Genomic DNA, 6,643 nt, shown 5'->3' with positions numbered 1-6,643 from the left:
AGTGATTGTATGTGTGCTTGATTTCAAGCTTTTCCTAAAGATTCACATTATATTGCTATAAAACGAATTATGAGATATTTAAAAGGAAGAACTAATATGGGATTGTGGTATCCTAGGGATGCCTCATTATCCTTGGTAGGGTATTTCGATTCCGATTTTGCGGGATGTAAGTTGGATCGGAAAAGCAATAGTGGGACTTGTCATCTACTTGGTAGTTCCTTAGTTGAATGGCATAGTAAAAAGAAAGCATGTGTTGCTTTGTCCATCGCCAAAGCGGAATACATCGCCGCCGGCGTGTGTTGCGCTCAAATCCTTTGGATGAAGCAGCAACTTAAGAACTTTGGACTTAAACTAGAAAAGATTCCTATAAAATGTGATAATACAAATGCCATAAACCTATCCAAGAATCCTGTTTTGCATTCTAGAACCAAGCATATTGAAATAAGACATCATTTCTTGCGTGACCATGTACAAAAAGGCGATTGTGTGCTTGAATTTGTTGAAACATCTAAGAAATTGACTCATATTTTCACCAAGCCTCTCTCACAAGATACCTTCTATTTTCTTCGAAGAGAACTTGGAATTCTTGATGAAAATTATCTTCATTAAAATCGTCTAAAAATGTTATTATATGCTTCGCATGATTAGTGTCTTCTATGCTTCAAAATGTATATTTGTTATGAATGCATTATATTCCTTTTACGACTCATGATATTGTGTGACAATGTATATGTGATTGAGGAAAAACTACTTGACAAATATTAGAAATCTTTTTGCACGATTTTAAAACCCAAAAACCTCTTGATTCTGCATATTTGATGTCGGTTAATCGATTAACTACCCTTATTAATCAATTAAAATGAGTTCCAGTAGCAAACATTTCAATTTGCACTAAATTTAATCGACTAAGATTTAATTTAATCGATTACCTGGGCTCATTTTTCTAAAAACCTGGAATTTTTATACTGCTTAATCGATTAATGCATCACTAAATCGATTAACGACAATAGATATATTATAATTACAAGCGTTTTTGTCACGTTTTCAAATCCCTCTCTTCCTCCTTTTTTCTGAAAATCTCAAATGCAAGCAACAAACTCGAAATTTTAGCTAAATAGAAGTTTTAAACCTCACCTTTACCTATTTGTGCACCTCATCTCATCTAATCCGTTTCTCTATTTCCCAAGAAATCCCATTCCCAATTCCAAACCCTAAGCTTTAGGTTCCCTCCCTCATCCTCCTTCTCCTCTCATTACTCACGGTTTTCATCATCAATGGAAAGAGGACGTTCGAAGTAGTTCAAGACAACTTCTCACCGCAGACGTAGGCCTCCTAATGCTTCATCTTCTAATCCGAACGTGAGGCACGACCGTGGAGATCCCTACTAGTCACTCATACTTCAGGAGACCCAGTTGTCCAAATTTTTAGAAAGGAATCCCACATACATAAGGTATGTTGATCTTACCTGGATGGTGGAATATAATTTCACATTTTCACAAGGTATGCAGGCTCAGTGCAATGTGTCAAAAGTGCACTTATGCTTGCCTATGTTTTGATGAAGACAAAGGACTTAGTGAAAGCTTACAGATAACTCAACAAATCAACATGCCAAAGATTCAAGAGCTTCATGTCTAGACTAGAGTCTTAGATGTGTCTTAGTTATTGAGTCTAGGTTAGGTAAACCTAGATGCAAATCTCACAAAGTCTAAAAACTATCATATCATTTACATGAAACATCTAGTTTATTATATGTTCATGCATTAATCATACATGTTATTTGTGCACATTAGGCATAACATAAAGGTAAAACATGTATAGTTGATAAGCATCACATATAGTTAGTTTACCAATTAACATCATAACTGAAAATATGTCAGTTAATCGATTAAGTGAAGTTTTAATTGATTAACGCGAAAACATTTTTTAAACAGTTTCAACAGATAAATAGCTAATCGATTAAACATATTTGAACAGTTTCAACAGATAAACATCTCGTTAATCGATTAATAGCTAACATAATCGATTAACTGAGTGAAAAACAACTTTTCTATATAAACTGATTATTTAACATATTTCATATAGAATTTTATACATTCATTCATATTAGAATTGCTAAGTTGCATATTTTCATGTTCATGTATGTCACAGAGGCAGAGGGAATTGCATGTGAGATTAGAGTGAGATAGTATTATGCTTAGTATTAACATGTCATCCATTGCATATTATAAAATGTGTTCTTCATCCTCTCTTGTTCTTGCATGTCTCTTTCACTACTTTTTAGATATCTATTAAAGGTAGAAATTACATGTTCTTCATGATTTTCATCTGATACATATTCATAGTAATTGTGATATTTGTATAGGTTTATAACTTGTTCTTTCTTGTTATATTTGAGCTATTTTAGTGCTTCACATTACTTTGTTCTTTTTATTGTTTGTGTAACAAGGGAAGTAGTCTCTTAGTGTCGTACGACCAAAGAGATCAGAGAGTCTTCACCAAGACTTGGAGGTCTTGAGTTTAGAGCATACTCTTGGTTGGATTTGGATCGTAGGAAAGGTTTTCCTAGGCGATTGGGTAAGGTCAAACCATCGTATAGGTTCTGGGAACTCAAGAAAGGAGCGTTCAAGGTCTTGTAATTTGAAGTGTATTTGTAAGGAACATTGGTTTCAGTTTTAGTGAAGAAAAATCTCCCGGATCGGAGGGGAGGACTGGATGAATTTTTGCAGTGGACCGCAAAACGAACTAGTATAAAAACCTTGGTGCAGGTTGTTTCTTTCCCTTATCTCTTTACTGTTTTTAGTAGTTTTAATTGCCTATTGTAGTCGATATTTTGAATATAGCATTACTGCCACATAAAGATCATTTGTGTTCAAATATATCTGTTATATCAATTATGTATAATCTGTAATTGGATGTGTAATTGAGCCAGTCAACGACTGCTTATTTTGTGTCACTTTATCGATTAAGTCATAGCTTTAATCGATTAACTGGGCAAGTTTTCAGAATAGGGCTTTGGTGAAAATAGCGATTAGAGGGAACTGCGATACCTATTCTCCCCCCTTCTAGATGTATTCTATCACTGATACCTAACAATTGATGCCAATTACTTTCGAGTCATATGATGCCAACTAGAAAGTATGACAATTGTCATACCATATTCATACACCCATAAGAGTCTAATTCACTAAAATTCATTCAACATGTCCCTAATAAGGTTTTAACGATATCCTAGTATTAGAAAGTATGACATTTGTCAAACCACATTCGTACACCCATAAGAGTCTAATTTACAGCAATTTCCATTCAACATGGCCTAAACTAGGTATAAACCCTTCGCCTAGTATTACATTAAACAAGAGAACACATTTGAGTCGTATGATGTCAACTATAATGTATCACAATTGTCATACCATGTTCATAGATCCATGAGAGACTAATTGGCTACAATTCCTATAAACATCGCCTTAATAAGGTTTAAAGCCTTCTCCTAGTTTTAGAATACACTAGCAAACACTTATGAGTAGTATGATATCAACTACATAGTATGACAATGGTCATACCATGTTCATACACCCATGAGAGTCTAATTGACTACAATTCCAGTCAACACTGAGTTAATAAGGTTTAAACGCTTCTCCTAGTATTGAATTATAGTGGCTAGCACTTTTGAGTCATTTGATGTCAAGTAGAAAGTATCACAATTATCATACCACGTTCATACATCCATCAGAGTCTAATTGAATACAATCCCAATCATCATGACCTTAATAGTGTTTAAATCCTTCTCACACTATTAGATTACACTAGAAATCACTTTTGAGTTGTCTGATGTCAACTAGAAAGTGTCAAAACTGTCATACCACGTTCATTCACCCATGAGAGTCCAATTGACTACAATTCCATTCAACATGTCCTTAATAAGATTTGAACCTTTCCCCGAGTATTATATTACACTTTGAAACAGTTTTGAGTCATACTATATCATTTAGAGAGCATGTTAATTGTTAGACCATGCTCATACACCTTGAGAGTCCAATTGACTATAATTTGATTTTAAAAGTCCTTAATATGGTTCAGACCCTTGTCCTAGTATTAGATTACACTCTCCAACACTTTTGTGTCATATAATGACAACTAGAAAGCTTGGAAATTGTCATACCATGCTCAAACACCCATGAGAGTCTATATGATTACAATTACATTCTAAAAGTCCTTAATATGGTCTAAACCCTTGTCCTAGAATTAAATTACACTCTCCAGGACTTTTGAATCATATGATATCAACTAGAAAGTATCACATTTCCCATACTATGTCCACACACCTATGAGAATCCCATTCACTACAATTCCATTCAACATGTCCTTCACAGGGTTAAAAAACATCTCCTAGTATTGGACTGCACACTCAAACATTTTGTGTCATAGAATGTGATGTAGAAAGTTTAACAATGTTCACACCATGTTGATACACCAATGAGTGTCCAATTGATTACGATTCCATTCCACATGTCCACAATAAGGTTTAAACCCTTCTCGTAATGCTAGATTACACTCTAAAACACATTTGAGTAATATGATGCTAACTAGATAGTATGACAATTGTCATACCACTTTCATACAATCAGGAGAGTCCAATTGACTACAATTCCATTCAACATGTCCTTAATAAGGTTTAAACCCATTTTCTTGTATTAGATTACATTCCTAAATACTTTTGAATCATAGGATATCAACTAGAAAGTTTCACAATTGGCATACCATGTTCACTCACCCGTGAGAGTCCAATTCACAAGAATTCCATTCAACTTGTCCTTAATAAGGTTTCAACCCTAGTCGTAACACTAGATTACACTCTCAAACGCTTTTGAGTCATATAATGTCTACTATAAAGTTAGACAATGGTCATGCCATGTTCATATACCCATGAGAGTCCTATTGTCTGTAATTCCATTCAACATGTCCTTAATAAGTTTTAAACCCATTTCCTACTACAAGACTGCAGTCTAAATCACATTTCAGCCATATGATCTAAACTAGAAATTAACACAATTGTCGTTCCATGTTCATACACCCACAAGAGTCTAATTCAGTACAATTCTATTGAACATGTCCTTAATAAGGTTTAAACATTTCTCCTAGTATAAGATTACACACTCAAACACATTTGGGTCCTGTAATGTCAACTAGAAAGTTTGACAATGGTCACACCAAGTTCATACTCCAATGAGTATCACAATTTCCTGAAAGTTGTGCATGATTATCTTACACCTTTGCGTGCGAGTGCCTTAAAACTTCTTTGTTAATCCTACAAGTACCTAGACTATCATCTAAAATCCTCTATCCTATGTCTCATATCTTGAGGTGTCTTACCATGTAAGAAAATATTCCATGTACCACACAATACCATAAAAACACAAACTAGGAACTAAGATTCAATGTCTCTACCCATAACAATTTTCCTTAGTTACTAACACTCAATAATCGCCCATTAATTTCAATTTGGGCATAATATTATGGATGTTCCAGCACCTAAAACTCCTTCTGCATAGGTTATAAATGAATTGAGTGAGTGAGTAGCTTTCCATAACTCCACTAACCATGTCCACAAAGTTTTCCTTTTCTTCTCCTTCTGGTAAGCTTCAGTTCTATGGAGAGTTGGAACTGCTTCTCTTCCATTTTCTTCCATGCAGAGGTTGTTCTTACTCAATGGAGGTACAAGGATTCCAATTCTGGCCTTAGATTAAGTTGATTCCTTCACTTAGTTCTCTGCTATTCTGTTTTAAAACTTGAGTTGCAAGAGATAGTGAAACGTGCATTATAATTTAGTTCTTGGAGTTCTAAGCTCCCTCATTGAACGAGAGTTGTGTAGCAAAAAATATGATGTACCAGCAGGTCAGAACACATGTGGAAGGGGGGTTGAATAGGTGTAGCGGTTACATTTTCCGCTTTTTTAATATATTGTACAGAACTGGAAATTGCTGCACTTAATCGATTAAGCTTAGTTTCAGTCGATTCACCAGTGCTTGGAATTAGTTGATTCTCCTGTCAAGAGTAAGTAAATGGTTTACTATATGTGTGAATCATTTTTGCATGTGGCCGATAGATTGACTCGGCAACATACGAAACAACTCGTACTCATGTGTCAAGGCATTCATTTTGGCACGCTTGACTTCAGTAGTGCCTTCGTGCGTCACTGGCAAAGTGTCCCACATTTCCTTGGCACTTTGACATTGCGAAACTCGAAAGAATTCATCATATGACAGGGGTCGATGTGATGATGTTTTTAGCACGTAGGTTGTATTGAACCTTTTTAAGCTTAGTTTCAGTCGATTCACCAGTGCTTGGAATTAGTTGATTCTCCTGTCAAGAGTAAGTAAATGGTTTACTATATGTGTGAATCATTTTTGCATGTGGCCGATAGATTGACTCGGCAACATACGAAACAACTCGTACTCATGTGTCAAGGCATTCATTTTGGCACGCTTGACTTCAGTAGTGCCTTCGTGCGTCACTGGCAAAGTGTCCCACATTTCCTTGGCACTTTGACATTGCGAAACTCGAAAGAATTCATCATATGACAGGGGTCGATGTGATGATGTTTTTAGCACGTAGGTTGTATTGAACCTTTTTAAGCTTAGTTTCA

This window comes from Lupinus angustifolius, chromosome LG14 (assembly GCF_001865875.1).
Source record: "Lupinus angustifolius cultivar Tanjil chromosome LG14, LupAngTanjil_v1.0, whole genome shotgun sequence".
In the NCBI taxonomy this organism is placed as follows: domain Eukaryota; kingdom Viridiplantae; phylum Streptophyta; class Magnoliopsida; order Fabales; family Fabaceae; genus Lupinus; species Lupinus angustifolius.
The sequence above is the reverse complement of the archived record's forward strand: the minus strand, read 5'-3'. Positions refer to the sequence as shown.